This window comes from Olea europaea, chromosome 17, assembly GCF_002742605.1.
Source record: "Olea europaea var. sylvestris chromosome 17, O_europaea_v1, whole genome shotgun sequence".
In the NCBI taxonomy this organism is placed as follows: domain Eukaryota; kingdom Viridiplantae; phylum Streptophyta; class Magnoliopsida; order Lamiales; family Oleaceae; genus Olea; species Olea europaea.
Genome location: NC_036253.1, coordinates 14,683,671 through 14,696,108, shown reverse-complemented (window position 1 = coordinate 14,696,108; position 12,438 = coordinate 14,683,671).

Genomic DNA, 12,438 nt, shown 5'->3' with positions numbered 1-12,438 from the left:
AACTTCCTAAGTTGCTCCTTAAATACTTCATTCATCAAACATTGGAACGTAGCTGGGGCGTTAGTAAGCCTAAAGGGCATTACTCTGAATTCATATAGCCCTTCATGTGTCTTGAAAGCTGTTTTGTGTACATCTTCAATCGCTACCCTGATTTGATGGTAACAAGCCCTTAAGTCAATCTTGGTGAACAATTTTGCTCCCTTCAGCTCATCTAACAGATCATCACTTAGTGGCATATGATATTTGTCCTTGATTGTGAGATTGTTCAACTGTCTATAATCTACACAAAATCTCCAAGTACCATCCTTTTTTTTTAACCAAGAGTAGTGAGGCATAAGGGCTGTTACTAGGCTGAATTATTCCACTCTCCCTCATCTCTTTAACCATCTTTTCAATCTCAGCCTTCTGTATGTACGGACATCTGTACGGCCTAATCCTGAATGGTTGTGCCCCTTCTTTAGGGGGTATTTGGTGAACATTGAATCTATTTGGAGGTAGCCCTTTAGGATTCGAAAAGCCCATAGAAAATTTGTTTGTCACTGCTTGCAGGTCGACAGGGGCTGGTTCTTGTTCCTTCTCAGTGGCAGCAGTGATCTGAGCCACTACCCCATAGCTATGATTCCTGAACCATTGTTTGTCTTCTTTATCATTCATCATCCTAACTTCTTATTTAATTATTTCCAATTCAACTCCATCTCTTTGCCCTCATAGGTGAAAGTGATGCTCCATCTATTAAAATCAAACAACACAGGGTTGAATTGACTTAACCAATCCACTCCCTCTCAATTTCAACACCCTCAGTTGATATTGGAATTCTAGTCCTTGTATCTCCCAGTTTAATGGATTGCAAATGGCCCTACTTATTAGCTTATCCCCTCCAACTACTGTAATAGAGGTATGCTTAGTCTATTTCATTTTACATTGAATGCTTTGGCCTAATCGTTCATCAATAAAACTGTGGGTGCTCCCATTGTCGATTAATATGGAACTCTTCTCTCTTTAATTCTTCCAGGCAACCTAATCATTGTAGATTTGTTGCTCCCCACCAATGTTTGAATAGAGATTTCCATCACTTCTTCTACACTTTCCTCCACTACACCCTCTCCTTCATTCCCCTATAACTCATTAGAGTCTTTCGCACATTCCTCATCCACTAATATAAAGTTTAACATCTTGTTCTTACATACATGATCCCTAGTATATTTTTCATCACATTGGTAGCACAATCCCAACTCCCTTTTTGTTTGAAAATTTGAAGGTGTAATGGCCTAAAATTTCATAGGGTTGGCAGATGATATAACCGAGTTTTGTTCCCGACGTATATAGACCGAGGACTCAATTTCGTCGGTATGTGTATCAAAATGCTCGGGACATATGTGCTCGGGTATCATGTATGCCCGGGCTATCAGCCCGAAGATTTATTACACAATCATTCGACATGTCCTCGGGACTATGTCCTCGGGATTATGACCTACGACAGCGCCTTGTCCAACGAGAGATTTATTCTGACTAAATGTCCTTAATTTATGTCTCCTATGCCCAGAAGAACTCTATTGGTATCACAATTATACCACAATTCAAACTCCTATCTCGCGTAGGACTCATTGGTATAAAATTGCAAAATCAAGCTATCCTACTACAGGTGCAATGCGGAATCCTGATATGAACACACTACCTACCCCTATAAATACAGGACCTTGAGCCATTATTCAGGTACGTTTTACATTGTTCTTCAGCACATAGCCTCACGCATATATTTTCCTTTCTGACTTAAGCATCGGAGGGACGACGAGAACACACCTCGTTGCCTTTGTTTCAGGTATCGGAAGATCACGCTCGTGCTCATCATCAGTCATCAAGCTCGGGAAATCTACAGGTACGATTTTTGGTAGCATCATTGGCGCCGTCTGTGGGAAGCGCTACCAAAAGCCATGGTAAACACACGATCAGGTCTTCCACCCGCAAGCTCATCCGCTCCAAACCAACCCCCTCCTGAGGATATCCCTGTTCCTCAAGAGGAATCATCAGAAGTGCCAGAGCCCCAGCCGGCAGTCGTCACTACTGGAGCCTTTGAAGAGCTCAGGCAACAGGTCGCCGCACTGACTCAGCTGCTAAGTCAAAGAAATTCTCATCCATCACCCACACCGGCACCCCAGGGGGGTTTTATGGCTGATGCTCGAGCTCGAGCTCATGTCCCTGACAATGGCGGAGCAGGGGCCTCGGGTATACCACATGTGACCTCGACCTCGAGATCAGTGACCATGGAGTCCGGGGAACTCGCTAGGATTATCCAAGAAGGAATTACGGCGGGCCTATTTCAGGGCAATAAAGGGATGACAAGATTCAGTCCCAATACTCCATTTACTCCCGAGATATTAACATTCCCCTTGCCGGACAGATTTAAGTATCCTAGGATCAAAGAGTATGATGGGACCACCGATCCAATCAATCATCTGAACATATATACGGACGTCATGAATTTACAGGTCGCACCAGATCAGGTGATGTGCAAGGCCTTCCCGCAAACCTTGACGAATGCCGCTAGGGATTGGTTCTCAACCTTAGAGTCCAACTCCATAGCCTCATTCTCGGATTTGGCAGACAAGTTCTCCGCTTTCTTCGCAAGCAACAAACGCATCAGGAAGACAGCAGCTTCCCTCATGCAACTTAGACAAGGGCAAAATGAGACCCTACGTGACTTCATCCCGAGAAAGGTTGGACCATCCCATGACAAGATGGAGCATAAAAGACAGCATGACCCGAACCCTCGTGAAGAACAGCATCGGAAAAAACAGAGACAGGAGGTTCCCCCGACGCCGTTCACGCGTTTAAATACATCAAAGACCAATATATTGATGGAGATCAAGGATATGAAGGAACTGAAATGGCCAGTCAGAATGAGGTCCCCACCCGAATCCAGGGACATGAACAAGTACTGTGATTTCCATCGGGATCATGGGCATACCACGGAGAACTGTAAGGCCCTGCAACGGGAGATTGAAGCCCTTATTAAAAGAGGACTCCTGAGCTCCTACGTCGGTAACGACAAACGCCCGAGGAATGATCGTGGCAGGGAAAAAGACCCTGAGGCAAAAAGGGATGGTCAACCTACTGCTGGAACCATCAATATCATCATTGGAGGTATTGCCTCGGGAGGAGACTCCAACAGTCGAAGAAAACAATATGCCCGACGATATGCCTTGGCCTCTGGTATGCCTCAGGGAAAGCTGGAGGATATTACTTTTGGGACGGGAGACTTAGAAGGCGTATCACTTCCACATGATGACGCCTTGGTAATCTCAGCGATTGTGGCCAATTTCGAAGTAAAGAGGATCTTGGTTGACAACGGGAGTGCGGCCAATATACTTTCACAAGAAGCTTTTGCCAAAATGGGAATCTCATCTCACCAGCTCAAAGCGGTTAAAACTCCTCTCCAGGGGTTTGGTGGAGGAGTCATCACTCCAGAGGGTGTAGTTGAGCTTCCACTAACTTTGGGTTCTGGCCAGAAACAGGTTACGGAGATGACATCTTTTCATGTGGTACGTGTCTCAATGGCCTATAACGCAATTCTGGGAAGACCACTCCTGAACAAGATTAAAGCCATTGTGTCCACCTTCCACCTAGCCATGAAGTTTTCAACAAATAATGGCGTTGGGGTTGTCCGTGGAGACCAGACAGCTGCCAGACAATGCTATGTTGCCAGTGTTCGGGAAATAAATAACGACGTCATGCAAATCGCGAGGATGGATCCCGAGGACGAGCAACAAGTCAGACTTGCTCCTGTCGAAGAATTGATGGAAATTGAGCTCGAGCATGATAAGAAGGTGACGATTGGTCGGGATCTTGACGTCACCCTGAAAACAGAACTTGTTAGTTGCTTATCTCGCAACATCGACGTTTTTGCCTGGAGGGTTGAGGATATGTCGGGGATAGACCCTAAAATTGCAGTCCATAGGCTTAATATTAGCCCAGGGGCCAGGCCAGTAAAACAGAGGAAAAGACAGTTTGCCCCAGAACGCCGGGAGGTCATCCGGGAAGATTTGCCCCAGAACGACGGGAGGTCATTCGCGAAGAGATTAACAAACTCGTCAGCGCTCATTTCATTCGGGAGGTCCAATATCCCGATTGGCTTGCCAATGTTGTTTTAGTAAAGAAGGCCAATGGTAAGTGGAGGGTCTGCATTGACTTCACAGATCTTAACAAAGCATGTCCAAAGGATAGTTATCCCCTACCACGGATTGACAACTTGGTGGATAGCCCGTCTGGACATAAGCTATACAGCTTTTTGGATGCATTTTCAGGTTATCATCAAATCCTCATGGCCGAAGAAGATCAAGAAAAGACATCATTCATGGCCGATTCCGCCATATACTGTTATAAGGTCATGCCTTTCGATTTGAAGAATGCAGGGGCAACATACCAAAGACTCATCAACAAAGTCTTCGCTAACTTAATTGGAAGGAATGTGGAGGCGTACGTTGATGACATGGTGGTGAAGAGCAAACAGGTGGACCAACATATTTCAGATCTTGAAGAAGTGTTCAACACCTTGCGAAAGTACGGAATGAAGTTGAACCCCGCGAAATGTGCATTCGGCGTAGCCTCGGGCAAGTTCTTGGGTTTTATGATCACTCATCGGGGGATAGAGGCCAACCCTGACAAAATACAAGCCTTGGCTTCTATGGAATCGCCAAGGAACAAGAAAGAGGTACAGAGGTTGACCGGTAGGATAGCAGCCTTGAACAGGTTCATGTCCCGAGCATCGGACAGGTGCTATCCCTTCTTCAAAGTCCTCAGAGGAAACCAAGGCTTTGATTCGAGTGAAGACTGTGAGAAAGCTTTCCAGGAGCTCAAACAAACATTGGCATCTCCCCCAATTCTCACTAGGCCTGAGCCTGGTGACACCTTATTTCTGTACTTGGCCGTATCTCAAAATGCTGTCAGCGGGGTCTTGGTGAAAGAGGTTAACAAAGTCCAACAGCCTATCTACTATGTAAGCAAGGTCCTACTGGACGCAGAAACCAGGTATACTTTGGCAGAACAACTTGCCCTTGCCTTGGACATAGAATTCAAACCACGCCCATCTATCAAAGCCCAAGCTCTGGCCGACTTCATTGCAGAACTAACCCCTAGGCCTCGGGGGCCAGGTGAGAGCTCGAGCATGAGCACTAACTTGGACACTTGGCAAATATTTGTGGATGGAGCATCGAACTCCTCGGGCTCGGGTGCAGGGGTCATCATCATCAGCCCAGACAAACAAACAGAGATCCAATGCGCTCTCAGATTCGAGTTTGAAGCAACCAACAACGAGGCCGAGTATGAGGCCGTCGTTATTGCTCTTGAACTAGCCCTTTGCCTAGAGCTCGAGTTCGTAAAGGTATTCAGTGATTCACAGCTAGTGGTCGGACAGATTGAAGGATCATTTGAAAGGAAGGAGGAGAAAATGAGTTTGTACTGTATGAAGGTTCATGATCTTCAGCGAAAATTCAAGAGCTGTGAAATTACAAAAATTGCTCGAAAGGACAACGGAAAAGCGGATGCATTATCCAGGCTTATGTTCATGGGGGTAGACGGCCTTGACAGAACGGTTCACATTAAAATCATCACAGAACCCAGCATCAGTCAAATCCTCGGCATCATGGACATTGACAATGAACCATCCTGGATGGACCCGATCATAGAATTCATCACAAACGGAAGTCTACCAAGCGATGCCAGGTTGGCCAGAAGCATCAGAGCCCGAGCTCCTAGGTACTGCATGATCAGCGGTGTCCTTTTTCGCAGAAGTATTACTCTTCCGTACCTAAGGTGTCTCAGGCCATCAGAATCATCCCAGGCCCTTGCTGAAGTTCATGAAGGTGTGTGCGGGAATCATCAAGGAGCCAGGGCCTTGGCCTTTAAACTCGTACGATATGGATACTACTGGCCAACTATGAAAAAAGAAGCCTCAGAATATGTTAAAAATTGTGATAAGTGCTAGAGGTTTGGCTATATTATCCACTCACCAGCCGAAGACCTCACCAACATTAACTGTTCGGCCCCGTTTGAACAATGGGGAGTTGACATCCTCGGCCCCTTTCCTGTGGCAAGAGGTCAATTAAAGTTTGTTGCTGTAGCAGTAGAGTACTTCACAAAATGGGTAGAGGCCGAACCTCTCGCCACAATATCGGAGCCCAAGCTAAGAGCCTTCACTTGGAGGTCTATCATTTGCAGGTTTGGGATACCAAAGGTCCTCATCACCGACAATGGCAGGCAATTTGACAACCAACAGTTTAGAAACTTTTGCTCAAACCTTGGAATTGATCACCGTCTGACATCAGTTTCGCATCCTCAGAGCAACGGTCTGGCCGAGGTAACAAATCGAATCATATTGCAAGACCTCCGAACAAGAATAAGCGATGCTAGAGGTTCTTGGTTCGACGAGCTGCCTTCTATACTTTGGACGTATAGAACAACTCATAGGACAACCACAGGAGAAACCCCTTTTATGTTAGCGTATGGCATTGAAGCAATGGTCCCAGTGGAAATTAGACTGCCAAGCCATAGGAGGCTCGTGCCAGAAACCTCGGAGTATACAACTGAACATCTTGATCTCTTGGAAGAAGTACGGGAGCAAGCCGCTATAAAAGTGGCCTCTTACCAAGCAAAGACAGCAAAACATTTTAATCGCAAAGTCAAGGCTCGGAGGTTCAGAGCTGGCGATTTGGTCTTGAGGAGGGCCGAAGCAGCAGGCCACCCCCCAGGGAAGCTCGGGCCCGTCTGGAAAGGGCCCTTTGAGGTCATACGGCAGGTTCGCAAAGGAGCATACAGCCTAAGAGACACTTCGGGTAGACCTCTTCCGAGGCCCTGGAATGCCGACAATCTGAAAATATATTACAAGTAAAATTCCCGACGCCTTTGAGGAGATTTTCTTTTTCTGCATTTTATTTCTAGTTTAGCGGGCCTGCGTGCCCATGCATGTTTTCCGTTCTCTTTTGTAATGAACTACGTTCGACTTGATCCCGTTTGGGTACGTAGGCAGCTTGGATGCAATATAAATCCAAGTCCAGTCCAAACAATTAATAAATCCAAACATCGGGTATAACAGCCCCTTTAAGCATTGCCCACAAGCAAGCCCCTTCAAGCCTTGTCTTTGACAAGCCAATATAAGCCTTGCCCTCAAGCAAGCCCCTTTAAGCCTTGTCTTTGACAAGCCAATTTAAGCCTTGCCCTCGAGCAAGCCCCTTTAAGCCTTGTCCTTGACAAGCCCCTCTGAGCCTTGCCCTCGAGCAAGCCCCTTTGAGCCTCGTCTCTCACAAGCACCAAAATCCTGGAGCTCATAATCGGTACAATAGTGCAGCACAAGTATAAATCCCGAGGACATACATCCCGACCATATATCCTTATATTTTTGGCCAAAGCTGAAAAATGAGAGCTCGGGATAAAACTACGTACAGAGGTCGGTCACAATTCTTCGAATACCCCGAGGTAACCACCCATCGTGATTAGTCCTCGAGATAATTCAATATAAACGTCGGGACAGATTTACCGTCAAGCTGTTGAACTATTCGCTATTGTCCCCGGCATTAAGACTCGTTTAAAAATCAGATTGATTTGTTTTCAATCGTCATGATTTTTATTCGTCGGGCTATTAATTCGATATTGTCGTCGAGATAATTAATTGTCTTTATCGTCGAGATAATTAATTGTCTTTATGAATGAGATAATCAATCCTTCTCGAGGTATTGATTAATGTTCGGCGCATATGAAAATAGAAACACGACGATAACACAAATGAGCTCGGTCAAAAGAAAAAAACAATCTCCATTAAGATCAGGCATTTTACAATTACAAAAAATAACAATACAGAATAAGCTCGGCGAATTTAGGCGTCGGTATCCTGACTGCCTTGGCCTTCCTCGACGTCATCACCCTCGATATCGACGTCTTCATCCCCAGCGTTCTCTTCAGACTCTGAAAGATGAAGGTCATCAGCCACCTCGGGGATTGACTTCAGATCCTCAGGGCGAGCATCTGGCCTCAGGCGCATGAAAGCTCGAGCTTCCTTCAAGGCATGAAAGTAAGAGCCTATAGCATAGTCGCCCTTTAACTCGTTGAAGGCGTCAGACTTCTTGAAGTCCTCGATCGCTTCATCTCGAGCACTGGCCAGCTTCTCACCAAAATCTTTTTTAAGCTGATCGAGCTCGAGCTTGAAGTGCTCAGCCTCAGCCTTCGCAGTGCCTGCCTCACCCTGAGCACTGCGTAGATCATTTTGCATACGCTCACGCTCCCTTAATAGCTGAGCTCGCTCTTCCTCCAAGTCGGCGATCCTCAGATCCCGAGCAGCTACAGCACCCTCGAGGTCGGCCATTTTTGAAGGCTCGTCCTTTTCCTTCAAAGAAAGACCTCGAGCTATTCCCAGTGTCTGAAAATTGGTGCATGTTTCTTAACCTCGAGACGAAAAGATAACAAAAATAATATAAAAACAGCCAACGATCTTACCTTCAAGGCCATAGCCTCGAGCGCCCTCAATCCATTGCTTAAGTCGACATCTGCTCGGTATTTGTCGACAATGCTGAGCACTGAGTGGCACCGAGAGCATCCCTCTGGATTCGTCGGCTCCGGTGGCAGGCACCCATCCTCGAGGTCGACCACGTCAACAGGATCCTGAGGAAGAGACTCCCGAGGAGTCCCCTGAAGATCCTGCTGCTGAGATCCCGTCCTCCCTATTCCGGGAGACGGTCCTCGGGGCCTTGACGATTTCCCAGGCCCACTGGTCTGCCTTTCCTGCCTCGCATCCCGAGGCCTCTTTTGGCCCCTCCTCTGGCCTGGAGCCCGAGCCTGGGGAGCCTTGGACTTTTTGTTTACTGCCTGACGAAGAGCACTTGGGTCAAACGTCATCTCTGCAAAAAATCAAAAAATAACATGTGATTAGCACGAGCATAGTAAAAAGACAGATCAGGAATTTAAACGTCAAAATCACATATCCTATCCTCGATTCCTTTCAAGTTTGCAAGCTCGAGGATATCATCCCCGAGGATATCATCCAAGTCATAAACGAGGGGCTCGAGCTCCTCTAGCATTTGCCTATGCCTCTCCAATGACTCAAAGTACGCCTGACCCCCGCAAAACCTAGCAGTATCAGGCACCCGCCACCGAGGACTAAAGGGAACGTCGGGATCTTGAGGTATAGCATAGAACCACTTATCCTTCCACCCCTTCAGGGAGCTAGGCATCCTCGGGATTCTAAACCCTCCTCGGGTTGAAAGGTAAGCAAAACAAGAGTACTGGGGGAGTTGTTTTAGGTCGAAGACCATCCTACATAAGTCGACATATGGGATAATCCCGAGGTATCTACAAGCTATAAAAAAGTATGTCAGCATCCTCCACCCGTTCGGCACTAACTGCCCCGGGCTCATGTTATGCTCGATCAAGAGCGCGAGGAAAAAGGGGTGCAATGGCCACCTAAATCCCCCCTTTAGAGAATCTTTGAAAATGACAAACTCTCCCTCCCGAGCAATAGCTACCCTATCCTCATTACCAGGAGACCTAATATCACAGTTCGGCATCAGGCCGAATTCCCTAGCAGACGCCACGGCTAAGTGCTCCTTAAACCTACAAGGATGGTCGGGGTACACTAGTGGGGTCGGGATATCCTGGGCTCGAGGATTAGCACTTATGGGGACGGCCATAGGTATTATTGACCGCCCTAAGTCCTCGGTTGGTGTTCCCGAACTCGAGGATGACGTATCGCTATCACTGCTCGATATCCTATCTTAAATATAGACTTTTCTAAAAACAATGAACTTAAAGTCTTGAGGACTCACCTTATCCCGACGATTCCGACAAGGTTTACTGATAGTAAAAAGTAAAAAATGAATAGGAATGGAGGCTTATATAGGGAAACATGGGTGGGAGTCCAAAGGTCGCATCCTGAACCGTTCAATCATTCCACGTGTCCTACATCCCACGGTGGTCTAAAAATTACACCGCCTTTCTACTAGGGCTGGCATCATTATCACATCTTGACGTCAGCCCTTAGGAGGCCTTCCTCAGTATTTAATCGACAGAGGCTTTATACCGAGGACTGTAACTAGGACCTTTTGCACCTATCCTCGTGCATATTATCGAGCACAGGTGCACGGGGGCCAATGATATAACCGAGTTTTGTTCTCGACGTATATAGACCGAGGACTCAATTTCGTCGGTATGTGTATCAAAATGCTCGGGACATATGTGCTCGGGTATCATGTATGCCCGGGCTATCAGCCCGAAGATTTATTACACAATCATTCGACATGTCCTCGGGGCTATGTCCTCGGGATTATGACCTACAACAGCGCCTTGTCCAACGAGAGATTTATTCTGACTAAATATCCTTAATTTATGTCTCCTATGCCCAGAAGAACTCTATTGTTATCACAATTATACCTCAATTCAAACTCCTATCTCGCGTAGGACTCATTGGTATAAAATTGCAAAATCAAGCTATCCTACTACAGGTGCAATGCGGAATCCTGATATGAACACGCTACCTACCCCTATAAATACAGGACCTTGAGCCATTATTCAGGTACGTTTTCTCATTGTTCTTCAGCACATAGCCTCACGCATATATTTCCCCTTTCTGACTTAAGCATCGGAGGGGCGACGAGAACACACCTCGTTGCCTTTGTTTCAGGTATCGGAAGATCACGCTCGTGCTCATCATCAGTCATCAAGCTCGGGAAATCTACAGGTACGATTTTTGGTAGCATCAGCAGACATTTTTGAATTGGGTTCTGCAATGGGTGTGGGTTTATGTATGGGATCCATAGGTTTATTATTGGAGTGAGTCCATTTGGATTGTCGGTAAGTCTTGTATGCCCTGGCCCCTCTATTTAGAGCAGTTATGGTGTTTTCCTATAGGATGGCCACTTCAAAAGCCTTGGCCAATGTAGTAGGTCTGATGATCTTCACCATTGGTTTAATTTCCTCCTTCAAACCACTGGTGAAGATAGATATATAGTAGGCTTCAGGGAAGTTGGGCAAAGTTAACATCACCTGCGATTTTAACTCCTCAAACTGTTCCTGACACTCAATTATGGTCCCTTTTTCCTCAATTTGTTGAATACCTCTATTACTTCTTTAGCTGTGTTCTCTGCAAACCTCCCACAAATCTCATTCGCAAAGACATCCCAACCAGCAGTTGGATGGCTAAAGATGTATCCATGGAACCATATGTCAGCCTTTCCTTTCAGATACATCTCAACAATCCCCACTTTCATCTCGTTTTCTACCTGATGAATCTGAAAATACTTGCTTACCTTCCTCAACCACTCTCTAGGCCCATCTCCAGTAAAATAAGGAAAGTCTATTTTGGGTACCTTGGTAGCCAATCTAACCTCTCGATTTCCATTAGTGTAACCAGAAGGAATTTCATTCCCTCTAAAGCTACCACCACTGGTTTGAGATGGAGACTCACATCCTTCTACTTGTTTTTCTTTACCATCAGCCTTACATCCAGTCAGTTGAGCTAGCATCAACAGCATAGACTGTTGTGTGGCTTTCATTTCTCCCATCATCTACTCCATTCGGTACTACCTAGTACAAACAGCCTGTAGCGTCTGATCGTTCGTTTTAAAAGCCATCCCCAAATTTTCCATTTCCTTGTCCAACCTCTTAAGGTGCTCCTCATTAGATTTGCTTATAGTTTCTGCCATCCCAAATCACGTTGCCGCTCTGATTCCAAATGTTATAGTTGAGCTAGATTATCAACAACAACAGCTCAAAAACTAAATAGAAAATACAGTACCCACTATATAAATTGCAATAACCAAGTCGATTACAGCAATTAATAAGAAATGAGAGGAGCTAAGTACAGAATAGAAAAGAAGAAGAAGAAGTTTAGAAAAGATATTTTACAGACATCAAATCATGCCCCACTATCTCTCCCTCTTTACAGTTATAGCAAAATGGAGAGTTACTAGAAAGGCAAAAACGTGTTTTGGTCTAATACCACTTTAACAAAATAAAGAAAAAACAAAACGACACCATATGTTGCCTATTCAAAATGTGCCAGCCGAGTTAGTAACCGTTGTTGCCTTTTCTTCCCTCTTCCTTTGTTTCATCTCAAGGCCGCTTCTTCTCTTCTTTCTTCCCCATGCTTTCTCTGATTGTGGCTTGTCTTCATAACATTTGGCAAGAACTTCAAGATTGACAAGGCTGAGGGACATGAGTCCCAAAGTGAGCCTCGACATCATGCCGGCAAAAGCCAAAGACAACTCCAATTCCCATTTTTCCAAATCATCTGATCAATCCTCATTTGGGAGTTTTGAGAGTTCCTCTTTGAAGCAGTTGGTTTTGGGGCTTTTCAAGTCGATTTGGGACATATAAATTATGCCGATTAGAGTTTTTAGTTTATTTTATGTGTATTAATCTAGTTGGTTTGTTTTTTAGACCAGTGGGCCTAGTTTCCTC